The 16,328-nt window shown below is 40.2% G+C and overlaps 1 protein-coding gene and 1 non-coding gene across 4 annotated transcripts in view; both read left to right on the forward strand.

Annotated features, from left to right (window-relative positions):
• The window catches only part of LOC129768046 (uncharacterized protein K02A2.6-like), a 100,714-nt gene that overhangs the window by 10,951 nt on the left and 73,435 nt on the right, over positions 1-16,328 (forward strand). The window lies entirely within an intron of this gene.
• On the forward strand, positions 1,668-1,740 carry Trnar-acg (transfer RNA arginine (anticodon ACG)). Its single transcript has one exon. It is a non-coding gene; the product is annotated as a tRNA-Arg (tRNA).

Consider the following 16,328-nt stretch of genomic DNA (forward strand, 5'->3'; position numbering starts at 1 on the left):
AATGTCCCTCCGAGCTAATCCGATAATTAATTCGATACCCTCCATTGTTGTTCGGTCTGCTCGGGTGTTTTTATCCGAGTCCGGTTATCGTCATTGCTCGATCTCCCAAGGACGACGCAAAAAACCGCTTTTATATCACTCTGTTATCTTAGGACCCAAACCAAACCCGAGTTTATCAAAACTTTCGCAGTTGTGTCCCATTAGCGCGTCTGTTGGCATCCTCCCCAGTCCTGTCATTTCTCCCCATTTTCATCCGTCCGTATGATATTACAATGGCCAATGGGCTCTCCGGACCGGTCGGTCGGAGTTACATGCTGCGAAGAAGCAGCACAAGAGAAAAAAAAATGAACACATAAATCAAAACTCTGTCATGCACAAAACCATAAATCCTACTTTTAGGACAAATCTTCCGGAATGCCATATTTGAGCAGTGAATTATGTATTAATTCACGACGTGTTGCGGTCGGTGAAGGATATTTTTCGGTCGCCATCCTGGGTGCTGAGAAAGACGACAGGTCTTTAATTTCCTTAGAGTTGAAAACGAGACAACTCGACTCGGAGACATTGCTTGGTGGAAATACGTATCAGTCTGCCAAACCATGCGAAACTATTCTTTATTGCATATGAATACGAAAATCAATCCGAAATATCTACAAGTAGTAAATCATTTCCAAATATCAATGATCTGGGCGGCACATTTGCGTCAATAACAGACACATATAATACTCCCTGTTTTTTTAATGTTCGCAATCAGCGGAAACTGTCAACCAAATTCAACTTTCCGTAATGTACAGCCGGTAATCTAACAGCAAGGCAATCGGATCGGATCGATCGAAACCAATGATTTATATTTATACGCCCCAGGGTTTCTCCTTCCTCGGCACTGAAAATTGGCACCTCTTTCGCCATCGTCTCCGGTAACAACCCCAACGGAGCGCGTTATCGCAGGGCTTTCATCATTTTTTCCATATCCATACGAATCTGCGAAAACCGCTTCACGAGATTTTTATACAGGTTCTATTGATAACACCGATTCTGAAGAGCCCTTTTCTAAAACAGCATCAATAGGCATTTCCGCGTAATTCTTTTTCCATTCCATTTACGAGAATCCAATTCCAGCTGCTTCTGGGTGTGGAAAAAGGCTTCAATGTTGAAGCACCGTTTTGTTCCAATGGAACAACAACAACAACAGCTCGAGCGGTAGCGAGGCATAATCATGATTTATTATCACCAGCAAACGTCTCCCTCTTGCTCTCCTGTTTGGCTATAGCTGCAAAAAGCAACCGAAATGGACTTTTGGGGGGAGATGCTGTTTTGTAGTGCGATAGAAATAACAAAAGGAAATTATGATGTTCACTTAAATCTTCTCGAGGTCCGCTGTAATTTCGGAAGCAGAGGTGAACGGAGGAGACAAGAATAACACGGGTTGACTTCAGTGTCGCATTAATTTGCCACTACACAGCATCAACAACATACTGAAGGGAAGGGAACAAGCCGGTTAGTGATAACACTGAGAGGACACATAAGCGGATAGACAAAGAGGAGACCGAAAATCGGGAAACGATTAATGAGATTTTCATGAAGCGAAGAAAATTGCGTTTAACTGTTCAAACGGAAAACAAAATACCCCATATTTTGATGGGAAAAAGCAAGAGAATGTTATGAAGGGTCCTGTGGCGCAATGGATAACGCGTCTGACTACGGATCAGAAGATTCCAGGTTCGACTCCTGGCAGGATCATTACTTTTAAATGTTTTTTCATTCTTTGTTCTGATACATGCATCGTAAGGGACAACTTCCATTTTATATCCGCGTCAGTATAACGAATTAAAATTTCATCCGACGACAACTGTAGTCACGTCATTCGCCTTCGGGAATACCGTGACTCGATCCGCCTCACGCCATTCTCCGTGAGGATCTAAATTAAGCTAAATAAGCTTTTTTGCATACTTTATTTTCCCAAAATTACTATTGTATATTTTTTTTCAACTTTTTGGGGAAACATTGAAACGATAACTTCCACAGAAATGTGTCCTTTCAGTTACTTTTAGAAAACTCTCAGAATTTTCGTGAAAAAAATGCAGTCATATCTGAAGTTCTGAAATAGAAGAATACATTTTAAGAATAGAAATTCGACTTTTTCAAACGATATTTTTCATGAAATTCAATATATTTAGTTACAAGTTATTCATTCATCGGAAAATGGACATTTTGGAAGAACAAAACTTTACTTTACTTTACTTTTTCTCACAGCTATAAAAAAGTGGTTGTGAGAAAAAGAAACAACTGAAGAGAAAATTCGTAGTTGTAAAACTCCACTATGAAAAACAAATAGTTGTTGAGTTCTGAAAAAAATATGTTGAAATAATTTTTAACCTAAAGGTATTATGTGTGTTAAATACAAAATGAAAATATTCAATCCATCGATATGAAATAATTTTAGCGTCAGGAACGTTTGAATCACGCTACACTAAAATAATTTAAACACTAAAACAAAGGAAGGAAGGAATCAAAATAAAACATGGAATTGTACATTTTTTAAACCAATAGTAATAAAAAATCAATTCTGTAGTAGAATTTAAAACAAATAAGGTATTGAGATAAATTTAATCTTATTTAAATTGTACCTTATTTTTTCAGTTACATTGTTTTTATATTGTTGTAGCATATAGGGCAATTCTGCGCCAAATCATTCGCAAACAGCGAAATTGGACGCGATCTACTTCGATGTTATTGAAACTCGGTACATATGATGGAAGCTACCCAAAATCACAATTTTCATTATCATATGACTAATTTCTGGAGAAAAGCGTATTAAAAATCACTTATCTTTCTTTCAAAAGATCGTAGCTCAAATCACGATTAAACACATCCGGAATGACGAATTCGGATTACGTTTTGAAAACCGCTAAGCCAGGTATTTTCAACCATCAGAGTTGATTCATTGAATCGTTTTGACGTAGGACTACGTCTAACCGGAAGATATAGGGGGTGAAATGGAAATCTAGGCACTGAACAAGTAGGAAAAAATGCAAGATTTGGAACGCTTATAACTCGAGCATTTCTCAATAGATCGCAAAGGTTTTTGCATCAATTGATAGGAAATATATCTACGCATCTATCATAATGAATAACATTTCATTTTTCTTGAGATAAATAATTGAATAATTTTGAAATATCAAGCATTGTCCAAATACACTATGTGCCCATTTTTGATTGGTCCATTTTGTGCTCCTCAAATCGTACCGACCAAAACGGGCAACCAGAGCAGCAGCGAAATAGAATGAAGCACATTGGAAAGGAAAATGAAAAAAAATGAACGAAACATTGGTCGCAGTCTCACACATGCGTAATTCTCGAGCCAGCCAGTCAGCTTAAAAATCCCCGCTCCGCTGCCGTAACGATCATTCTCATTCAAACCGTACACCACATCGGTTCGCATCTGGATACATCAACAAACCAACCCAAGCAGACATGTCTGGACATGGCAAAGGAGGAAAAGTGAAGGGAAAGGCAAAATCCCGCTCGAACCGTGTTGGTCTGGAGTTCCCCGCAACGGTAGCTAGGCCGAGCGCGTTAGTACCAGTGCACCAGTCCACCTAGTCGGCGTTATATAGTTTCGGCCGCCGAAGTGATCGAGTTAGCTGGCAAAGCTGCTCGCGACGATAAGAAAACCCGCATTCGGAACAGAACACATTCGGTTCGGTGGACATCAAGACAACAGGCAGTTGCAGCGAGTGGCGAGTGGCAAACGCAATCGCAAAACAGCAGCTGGTAGCAGAAGAAAAAAGGTTGTTCTTTTTACAATCTGCTTTGGTGGCAAATCCAGAACAAGGCGGCATCGAGGGCGTTCGAAATGGTTTTTTTCAAAACCACGAGTACAATGTTTTCTAAATTGGAACCATTCCATAAAACACGGCGCTTATCAGGGCCATTAAACCTTTCAAAAAAGAGTTTACGAAATACAGTTCAATGCTTTCTAAAATAATATCCAAAATAATAATAAAACACAAATTGATTTTTTTCATAATTTGTTTGCCAGTATATGAAGAGTATGTGAATTTGGCAGTTGTTCTGAGCTTATTGATGGTTGGGGACTTTCCCGATTATTCAATTTTCATTAATTTTTAAATTGCTTCTAGATTGAAAGTACAGTAATTTACATTTAGCTCGACATTCAGCTAATTGGACGGACGTGTAATGCGACATATTTAGTTGGACATTTTTGGAAACATAGAGTTCGAGGTCCAAATTATGACCCCACATTTAAAGTCGACACTGTACCACTGTCATCGCAAATTTTCAATTACAGGTTAAAATCGCCTCCAATGCGGCACTGAGTGGTGCTTCGGCACGTCGCATTAAATATAATTTACTGTACAACATGTCACGAGCTGGATGGGAAGAAATTTTCCAACTGTGAAAGCTGTGGCGAGTGACAAACGCAATCGCTAAACAGAAAGGTTTAGCCGAACAAGATGGGGATATCGAGTGATAACAAAACAATAAACTCTTTAGATTAAAGATAATTTTGTGATCCTGAAAAGGACCATTTTTAGCCTGCATGTGAATCCAACGAGCGAACAAATCGTAATGAATGTATTTTTTTGCCATCGCTGCGTTTTAACGCTCTTTCGTTCGTCTCGTTGGACTCGCCCCTTTGACTGAGTCTGCCGATTTGTCTCTATCCTGTGAGCGTGTACCGCTAGAGTACAAAAGGCGCGGATCCGCTGAAAAATATATCATTCTCTTTCAAACCGTAAATCAGTGTGGTTTTATGGCATCGTTTCACATCACATCGCATCAACGGATTGGTGCCGGAGCACCAGTATACCTATTAGCGGTTGTAGAATTTCGGCCGCCGCTAATAGGTATACTGGTGCTCCGGCACGGTTGTAGAATTTCGGTGGCAACAACTAGTTTCGGCGAGTGGCAAACGCAATCGCAAAACGGAAGCAGGTAGAAGAAGGAAAAAGTTTGTTTATACTGACTGTTTTGGTGGCAAAACCAGCCACCGTAAAACACGGCGCTTTTCAGGGCCATTAAACATTTCAAAGAAGACTTATTGAAAGTTTTTCACAATACCAATGCATTCTAAAGTGACAAAATATGACATATAATATAAACTGATTTATTTTGTTTATCTTGTTCTTGAACTGATTGGTGGTCTTTTAAATTGATCATTCAGTTTTCACAAACCCATGCATGGTTTCCGAATTAAAAGTGGCTTCAACTTACAACACATTGTATGCAGGATGGCATTAACGAATTTTCTCGGTAGCAAGAACTGCTTTCTTTGGTTGATAACTGATGTTGAAAATTGACTGACGTTACATCTGCATTGTATAGAAAAATAACTAAGGAGCAACATGATGAGCTATGTATTTCCTGCTGCTCTGTTCTTATTTTAAAGGACTTAAATCCTGTGTTAATTTACTATTGGTTTTTCAGAACGCTTATAGCTCGTTTATTTCTCGACAGATCGTAGAGTTCGTCTCCAAAACCTCAGTTCTTATTCATTTTTATTTACTTTGTTTGCGGAAACTACAAATCTTACAATTCATTCGTCTCCGAAACACGGAAACAGTTTAAGGTACGGTAATGTGCTCAATAGTGAAATATATGATAGTGAATGAGCTGATGACCACCTATGCATCCCCTATCACAGCCATCATTTTGATTGCACGATATGTGCATACGCCGAAAGATGCCCGGCGTTGAACATTTAATAAGTACAAAGCCTTCGGAAAAAAATCAAGAATCAACTATAAGACAGTGAGAAAACAATGAGAAAGTTTGTAAAAAAACGCAAAAACACACCAAAGGTTCTTTTTCAGAACCCCCAACATGTTCATAAAGAGTAAACAGTAAACTAATCCATTTTTCAGGTAGATAGGTAGGTATTCACGTAGGAGAAGAAAATAAAACAATATATTTAAAATATGTATATTTAGCAAAAGCTGTCCCCTTTGTATAGTCCTACGTCACTCCGGTTATGTCCCCGACATTACTCACCCGTCTTTTTTTTGTAATTTAAAGACATTTGGCATCAACAAAACCCTTGGCTGACTTTTCGGATTTCGAAAAACACAAATTTTGACGTCTGCGATACTAGAAAATAAAGTTCATTCGTGAAATGAGAAAAGGAGAGATTTTCTAAGACAAGCTCAAATGTAATGCCATGGTTCGTGCTCTGCTGTCGAATCTTGAAAATTAGAGTAGACGGGAGTGCACGAAAGTACTGACATTTTTATATTTCAACGACCATAATACTCTTGCTTCCTTCCTTATCTTTAATCCTCTTCGTATTTCAATGTACATTATTTTAAGTAAACTTGAGTAAACAAATATTCGGCTGGCCGGGTTGACCACATCGGGAAAGATACTTTTATTTGGCCTCTGTATTCCTCTATTGATAGTTATAGTTAATGCCCTCTACAATTTGTGGGGTCGGCTCGGGACCCGCTGCCTTACCTCAATTATTTTACACGTACTTATAGCAGTAGAATGAATAGATTGAAATGGTCAAAACTAACAATGGGGAAAATATGAACCATCTTGCATGGCTTCTTCTGATGGTGAAATTACTTGCTCTCTTTTCTCTGTACAACGAAAATATTTTGAGAAAACAGATTTTGTTCGTCTGAGAGCAGATTCGCAGACTTGCTCTATCTTGCTAGAAAAGTATACATTTTTTCGTGTTATCACTTTTTGTCTGTTATGTTTGAACGAATCATTCAATCTATTTCGTTGATTAATAGAAAAAAATAAAAAAATATTTATAAACAATTTCACTAGTGGCATTATGTTCACATATCGCTCCCAAACATCTCTCATAATTTTGTTCCGACAACATTTTTATCCTTTTAATGACTAAAAAGTAAAGTAGAATTCAAAAGTGTAAAAGGAAATGCAGGAAATTTGTAGGAAATTTGCCAACAGTGGTATCGTTCCAGCAGTGCCCTATGCTCCTCGCAGGAGCTCTAGGACATCAAACTGAGCAGTATAATTATAATGCCATGAAATACTGCCAGAATGATGTGCGGCGCTCATGATAAATCAATCACAATATCAAATAACACCCCGCGCTGATGACGGCGATAAAAAAGCACCTAATTAGGGCGAGCATTCGTTCGGGATCAGCAGTTTTCTTCAAAGATTACGCTTTGAACCGATGCAAAAGCGCTGCTCATCTCAAACAAACCCCTAATGATGATTGCAGTGTTTTGCTTTGCGTTACCATTTTTTCCCCTCATGTTTATTCACCTTTTTTCCTAGCATAACAACAGTCGCCACAGATTTGAGATTGCTGCACTGCTCGGTTATCCTCCGCACGAGATTCTTCAAAAATGAAAACGAACAAACGATTATAATGCCACTGAACGTGTTTCCTCCCACCCCCCTTTCGCGCCCTTTGCGGATAGTCGCACAGAGTTCACATGTATGTATATTATCACATAGTGGAGCTTCTGGGAGCTACACGTGGTGTTGAGCGAGAGGGGACCTCGGTGGTGCCAACACATCCTTGCCGCCTGGTCCTGCAGCGCATCGATGCGAGAAAAGAAATAATTAGTATTTCTTGATGCTCCTCCGTCCGTAGCGATTTCTGCTGCTGAAGCTACCCGTTCGCCAGCTTCCATGATGAGAAAAACGGAAAGAAAAGATTCATTAGCAGCTAACATCCTGTCGAGGTTCCCCGCTTAACTACTGCCGTCACTGCGTAACTACGGCAGATTTAGGATTGCTCCGGGAAGGGAAGCTCTTTGTTGGTTGAGCTTATTGGCTGGAAAATGTGAAAAAGACTTGTTGTGTGTTGGATGGATCTACGGTACGGAGGTTTTGAACGGAGATGATTTGAGAAGTTTTCATTTTTGCCCTTTCAAGGAGAGCTTCTGTTTCTGCTCTCTCCTTCACCAAGCTCAGGCTCACCCCCCGGAAATATGCTATATGAACGTGAATCGTCAACAATCCCAGATGAACAAATACAGCATTAAATAAAGCTTATTGCTCAGTACATCATTTGTCGGCAGATATATCATCGGCGCTGGAATCGCTGCACAGTGAATTGTACGACCGGAGCACCGAATGGAAGCCTTAACTTTCTCCTGCCGTTGACGACCCCTTGTTGCCTTATACATGAGTGCTTTTTTATTGCTGTTGCAATTGAACGTCAAACATCGTTAACCGTATTTACGACCCGGCGCTGGCTGATTTATGGTTCCTTCATGTCGCATAAACCTACTATCAGAAATCTGTTGAGTCCGATAATGTTCGAGAATGTAGCACTTAATTGGATCCGAATGTAGATCGGGCAATCGGGTAAACGAACAGCAGGAATCTGATATGGTTGGAAAATTACTTTCGAAAGACACGCCTCCCAAAAGATAGATTGTTGGAGTTTCGGAACCTTACAGGAACCATTTAGCAGTTTGTTTTGTGGGCGCTGATGAATGTTTCTGTGGGTTACGTAATGAATGTTTCTTTGTTTTTCCTTGTTTCTTTGTTGGAATCGACAAATAAGTTTTAATTCAATGTGAAATATGATGAAATTTTATTATTGAGAAATTCCACATCAACACCAACGCGACCCTCTTCAATTTTATTGAAACTTGGTACATACGATGGAAGCTACCCAAAATAACAACCTTCATTATCATATAACCAATTTGAATTACAAATGATTTTTTGGACGGGTGTATTCAAAATCATTTATCTTTCTCTCAAAAAATCCTCATTAAAATCCAGATGTCTGAAAATTTGTTAACTTTTGCTTTTGATGATGGAAAATATGATTGGAAAATTAATGAACTTGAGCTTGAGTAGACTGTCCACTTCGTAGTTGCTCTCTGTGATTGACCTGAACCAAACAAATTACACAAAGAACACACAGAATGACGCTTGGGAATAGCAAATCATTCTTGTTGTGTCAATAACGACGCCGGCCACGTCCTTACAGTCACTGGGGGAAGGGAAGGAATGTTAGTATGATAATCACCGCCCGTAGGCCTGAAGGGTCGCCTATATAGCGTGGTTCCCTAGCGATTTTCATGCAAGGGATAGTTGTTAGTGGGGAGAGGTAATAATCAGGATTCACTGCGGTAAGTGATGTGATTATGCAAACGCGAGCTATCGACCACTCGACGAAACGAAACATTGAAAATCTCATGTATCACAATGACCAATGGCTATATATTCTCTACTTATCGCGTGTATTTTTTTTTTATCAAACTCCAATAATGACGACCGAGAGTTATTCATGGACAACCTAATAAGGTAACCGAAAAAAATCCTCTCAAATTAACTGTACTGGCGATGTATTTCGTTTTTTTATTTGCCTACTCATTATCAAACTCTAATCGCGACGGAGAAAAAATATTTTTGAGAAACCTGATAAGGCAACTGGTGAAATTCTTCCAAAATTAAACGGACCATTGATACATTTTGTTATTTATCGTGCTCCTCTTTATCGAACTCCAATTACGGCGGTGGAAAATTATTTTTGGGAACCTGATAAGGTTGACTAGAAAATTTATTTAAAATCAATTGTACCGCAATATATTTAGTTATTTATAGTGCCTGCTTTCCGTCGCACTCCAATCACGATGGCGGAAAATTATTCTAAGGAAACCTTATAAGATTTTATTTGGGAAACCTAAGAAGGTAACCGTGAATACTCCTCTCAACCAATCGGGCCGGCAATATTTTTGTTTCTCTCTAAGGGGCTACCATACAAATGAAACACAAATTTCTGCATTTCTCGAGAATTAATCAAGCAAATGAAACCAAATTAGGCATATGGAGATTTTAGGGTGCAATAAATGTTTCCAGGGTGGTTAGACACTCCACTCCCCTCTCTAAGTGGGGGCTGCCATACGAATGAAGCATACATTTCTGCATACCTCAAGAACTAATCAAGAAAATGGAATCAAACTTGGCATACAGAGGTTGCGGGGATCGATAAAAGATTCTATGGTGGTTCGACATTCCTCCCCCTCTCTCAGGGGAGGCTGCCATACAATTGAAACACAAATTTTTGCATATCTCGAGAACTAATCAAGCAAATCCAGTCAAATCTGGCATGTGGAGGTTTCTCTGGTGAACCAACACTCATCCCGTCTCTCTATGAGGGGAGGTGGGGCTACCATACAGATGAAGCATAAGTTTCTGCATAACTCAAGAACTGATCAATCAAATGGAACCAATTTCGGTATATGGAGGTTGTAGGGGGCAATAAATGTTTCTATGGTGGTATGATACCCCTCCCTCCTCTGAAATGGGGGGGGGGTTCCATAAAAATAAGACACATATTTTAATCAAACATATTCCAACCAAACATGACGATTGAAAATTTTCGGAAAACGAAAACTCCTTATGTTCTACAATTTTATAGTGAAAAGCGTTGTTAGTCCATTTGATGTTTGCGCTAACGAAATTGATCTTTGTTGGAAAGTGGAAATGGATTTTAATGTGATAAAACTTACTCCTATAGCTTCTTCTATCTATATGAATAAAAGTGGATCGTCGAATGTGTCGAAGTACTAGGAATTTTATAGTAAAAGGTAATTTCAAAGGCTAGATTAGAAGATCAATCAAGATCAAGTTGGATCAGCTAGTCAAAGGGGAAAAAATAAAAGCTCAATTTTACTTCTCTTGGGGATCTCAATACTCATTTTCTTTCTACAGGAGCAATTCCACGCCAATAAATATTTCATCCTAGGACTAACCGTTCTCGAGATATAACCAATCTATTAAAATCATGTTCGTAAAATATAACATTTTGCACACTTCTGCTGGACATCACGACTAAAATCCCAACATCGTACAAACAGCTCAGTTCAATTGATCAATCAATAATGATTGATTATCTTTACGTTTCGGTAGTATTGATAGAATAGCGCCAAAATTTTTGTGTTCAAGAACACTTTTTCCTCCAATCCTCCAGGTTCCACAAGTATTACTGCTTGATGTTTATCAACAAGATACAATCTTCTAGCCGATACAATGAATTCAGACTCTATTATTCGCAAAGGTTTTATTGACTGCGTTTGTCAATAAATTCTCAACATAGTTATATGGAAGCCCTGACAAGACAGTGTTGCTCAAAATTACTTTGCGATCAGATAGATCCACGTTTGCTTCCAATTTATGAACAACTTTGATGAACTCATTGTGAGACCTAATATACTACCTGAGCTGATGTTCATTGATGATCCACCATCCTGCATTTTAGTATACACTTGTAAATATCGGAGCAATTTGAAGAACAGTAGAATATGTTCGCTTCAGTTCTGTTAATAGTGTCACTGATGATGTTTCTGCATTCAAAGGGTGAAGCAGAAAAACGAGCTATGGTAACAATTTAATTTGTGTCAGCCTATGGTTTTTGCATAACTATGAGTTGATCCATAATACGATTAATCGTAAGATTGTTGGAAGAAAAACGAATATTTAGCAAAAATATACACGATAACGCACCTTTGCTAGAAAGTAAATAAATAGAAAAAAATGCAAAATATGAGTTATGTAAGATCATTGTTTCAGGAAAATCAGTCTCACCACAGTAGTGTGCCAAGTAATGAACTAGGTTCACATATCTAGTCTTTATTTGGACCTCAACACTCGAGTACGTTTCAGTACTCTCCTAAATACTTCAACTGGAATAATCCAGTGAATTTGGCCCTGAGGAGCCATTTCTGCTTGTAATTTATCATGTAGGCTCGTTTTATTAGTACTTGGCTAAGATTTCTATGCCAAATAACTCGCCTTTATTGGATTCTGAGTGACAAATGCGGGAATACGATAGTACAAGTGCATGGCATAAAAAAATTCTTAGAGAATCCCCTTCCCGAAAATTTCCCGGCCAGAATGAGAATCGAGCCTTAGTATATGTGATATGTATTTATTGGGCTGGAGAATAAGCTCTTAGTGTAGCTTTCATTTCAACAAAAAACAATATCATATCAATAAGGTAATCAATTATATATTCACCCCAGTTCGTTTTATTCGCCTATTCACAACTGGTTTAGCGACCGTTCTCCTTCAAAAGTGATTTGGGAGTTCTTTATCGAATTAAGAAGACACGTGTCATTGACCTCAAAGTCGCCATTTTTGAACTTTGCAAACCATTTCCGCGCTGTAGACCTTCTCCATACACGTCGAAAATGTCCCAAGCTGCTTCGGTGAAAAGCAAAGAAGAACAGTTGTCGAAAATGTTGATCTTTGCCTCCTGGGTGTTTCATCTCTAAGCCTAAAACCTAAAATTGATGAGAAAGGTACGGTCATAATGCTCTAGTATTTGAACGCTGGATTTGAACATTCTAGCATAATCATACGTAGAGACAGTTCCATTCTGCCAAATTAATCTATGACTTTTTGATTATTTATGATGAACGGTGTGCAGAAAGACATTCATTCGAAACAAATCAATCAATCCAATCAATAAGATCTTCGACTTAAGAGGCATAAACATTCGACGTCCGTTCGCAAGAGAAAGAAAAAAAAGTCGATTCCATTCGCCATCTTCTCACGATCATTAATCCATCAAAAGATCAAAACGCAACCCCTCGCTAATGTGACAAACTGCTAAGTACCAACCATGACGGGTGCATATGTCACCGTGTGTCACACAAATAATCCCAAACTGAACCGAGCAAGGACCTACTGTTCCCCTCTTGCCTTAATCCAATACATCCTGTTTCGATTGGCAGCGGTTATTTTTCGTTCCAGCGAAATCTACGATGGAAAAATGTCATTTTAATAGCCGCCTCGGGCGTAGCTAATTATAATCTGTTGATTCAAATGTTGCCGACTTGCCACATCCACAAATATATTGAACTTCCTCTCGTTTATTATTCTCAAGGACCAATGCAGAGCTGTACGCAGCCTAACAACAGCAATCTGGCTTTCCAATAAAACGATTCAAACCCTTAGGATACGTTCTGACGACGTTTGGAAGTAGCGATCACCCCATAGTTTTGAATTTCACTTCGAAAAGTGTATTGAAAGAAACAAATTGGGAAAATAAACGTATCAACATGAACATTGGAAAGAAACAAAACAGCGCAGCTATGACAACATAAAAACACAGTTGGTACTCTCGCAAATGGCTTTTTCATAGAAGCCTAATGAACTGTATCGAATTTCAATTAATGTTAGGGTTTTACAGATGTATTCATCTCGACTACAAATTATACGTAAGTTCGGCTCCGAGGCAAATGTCATAACGAGTCTACGATATGCTCATAATTCCCCCCAAATTGTATCAATCCCGAGGCGATAATCTCGACTTGTCGACCTATAAAATCCTCCCTCGAAGGGACTGTCGTGGAAATAAAAAGTAGTGCTCCCAAGCACAAAACTTCTTACAGATTGGACACTATCCATGGGTCAGCGTTTTTTTCCCGCTGACAATGTTCTGATACAAAAAAAAATAGCTTTCTCGCACGTAGTCAAACAAAGCAAAAGTAGTGGTGGGCTCGAATGGAAGAAAGTGGCCCGCCATTGTGAATTATGACCCATCCGGCCGAGCCTTCGCCGCCACGGTTGGAAGAAGCTACGATTTGCGCTCATAATGGACCTGCTGCTGCGGAGTTTCTTCGTCAAGAGACTATCCCGCCGGAAAGCCTCCGGCGGCGGCGGCACGTGAAAGCAGATTATGGCAATAAAAAGGAATGCTCCTTTTCCTGTGTTCAGATTACACGCGCCGTTCGACCGTAGGACACCGCAAAAGTCAGCCTGCTGGTGGGCGCGAGACAGGGTGAAAGAATGAAAGTCCTCACAATAAAAACGATTTGATTTGATCATAAACTCTTCCACTCTCTCCCATCCTCGGAACTACTTAAAAACGCTCTTCGGCTCTTATCGCCTGCGAGAATGAGCCAAAATGCTGCACAAGCGGCAGTGAAGAGAAAGAAAGCACGGAGGACAAATGTCATCAAGCAGCATTTCTTAAATTTCTAAAGATCCTGCCGGCGGTGGATGTAGTTTGGTAGGGGGGAGGCAAGCAAAGAAAATCTTTCTTCGGCTAAAGGAATTGACTGAGCAGGAAATAAATTTTTATTGTACATTTTTATCGTCGTTTTTTGCTTTCGATGGCGGTTGTGAATCGAAATCGGGCGGACTTCAGTTTCGCATCTTTTCACTACTGCATGGATTTGCTGATTTTTTTTTCTTCTTTTCTTCCGTCCCCGGGTGTCGTCATCATCCTCCAAGTTAATGTCCTTTTCGATACTGAGAATGCTCTGTTCTTTCTGACGTTGAGTGACGACGTCTTCCCGCTGATGGGTTACACATTGTGTCATTCCGGAATCGGTGGGAAGGTGTACAGAGTGGGACTCAGGGATCCTAGTTAAACATTTTTTAGTAGAATTATCTCTTTTTTGTTAGATATTATGATGATGTGAGCTGTCGGAATCAAAAGTATTTGTAGAATTCGCCACGAACCATGTCTTCTATCAACTCGCCATCATAGACCTCGTAACCTCCGGATTCGGTAAGCTGTTCTTCCAGCAGATGGACACAGCTGTTGAGGCTGAACTCTATGCAGATGTCCCTGCTTATTTCTTCGACAACCCGGATAGCTACGCCTAGACGCTGACGTGAGTCAGCGCAGACCTTGAGGTCATCCATGGAGAAGGTGTGGCTCACTTCTTCATGAGCGCTGTCGCCATACCTTATCTTATAGTCATGATCGTTTTTTTGGGCATCCTGCTGAGGAGATTCAGTGCCAGGTAAACCCAAAGCGGGCAGACATAGACGCCTTGGAATATCCCCTCTTTATCTGCAGCGTTCAAGACTGCAACACATTTTCCCCATCACTGAGATGCAGAGACGTGCTCCACTGCCACATCGCATGCTGCAGGAACTTAACTATTATAAATCTCCTATACCCGGACGTGAAACGAGAGAAATATGGTGCCATAAGCCTTCCTATAGTCGATAGTTCCGCTGATTATTTACCGCTTGTCTGCTGATTATTTACTATGGCGGCGTCGTTGGTGGCATGGTTTTTGCAGCCATGCGTTTTCCTGCATCATTTCTGCTCTTCTGCGATGACGTGATGTTGTTCGCAATGAGCAAAAACTTTGGCGGTTATGATGCTGCTTAGTATATTGTACAGACTCGACAGGCACGTTATCGGTCTGTACTTTGATGGGTTCAATGTGTTGCTGTATTTCGGGAGGAGGAAGGTGCCGCCACGGGTGGCGAATTCAGGAAGGTTGTGAGGGTCACCTTGTTGATGTACTCAACTATCTTTTAATGTGCGACGTTCAGATTCTTGTTTCAGAACCTTCTGAACACCATAAGGGCCCTATGCAGCCCAGTTCCTCAGGTTCCGCGGACATCGTTCTCTCCGACGATGATAGCTGGCATCTCTCCAATTTCACCACAACTCTCCTCCTTCCGTTTTTACCACATTTGCCCTCCACGATGTTGTATTGGGGTCTCCCGAATACCAGCCCAGAGGTTCGTCACAACGTTAATTTCAGGCAAACCTTCGCTGTAGTCGGACTTCTCGTCGCTAATGCTGTCGTAAAACGCTTTCTCGTTAACTCTGAACATCCGATATTGTTCCTTGGATCCCAGCAGCATTTCTTGGGTTATGTTAATGACTGCTGTTTCCGTGTGGCGGTAAGTCTACGGGCTGAGCCCGGTTGGTGGCTCACTCTTGCTCATCGCCCTCGCTCTTAAGCCCGTTCCTGGACCAGTACCGATGACCCGGGAGGTCTTCCCCGGGAGAGTCATAGGGTTCTGACTCGCTCGCACCCCCTCACTTAGCCACTTTCGACACCCGTTCTCGGAGCCAAGACCAGGCGTGTGTATCCAGTTCACGCCCGATCTAAAAAAAAAAAATACCCATGTGGTGATAAAAATTCAAGCATTGACGATATGGCCAGAGAGCTAAATCATGACTTTACGAATTGTCCCGGAGAAACCTTCTAGCAATAAATCCGACGAAAACTTAAGCGCTCTTAATTGAGGGGTTTAGAATGAAAGGGGTGTAAAGGGATATGCTCGATTTCTCTACATCGCCTCTCTCTTTTGGTCATAACTAAGCTGCAAACCCATTTTCAGCTGTATTTGACAATGTGGAAATAGTTCAGAGCCTATGCTATCGGATTTTATAGCAAACTTAAATTGGAACGTTTTTGCAGTTGAGTTATTAACTAAAGAAAAGATTGATGAAGAGATATCGATCAAGTCACTTACACCTCTTGCATTATAAGCCCCTCAATTAGTAGACTTAGTATTCTACCGAGAGCTCATGAACTATTCATAGGCGGAGATGTAGTACAGTTTGTGGAAAAAACATCGAACCTTGATGTTGT

Source organism: Toxorhynchites rutilus, chromosome 2, assembly GCF_029784135.1.
Source record: "Toxorhynchites rutilus septentrionalis strain SRP chromosome 2, ASM2978413v1, whole genome shotgun sequence".
Lineage (NCBI taxonomy): Eukaryota > Metazoa > Arthropoda > Insecta > Diptera > Culicidae > Toxorhynchites > Toxorhynchites rutilus.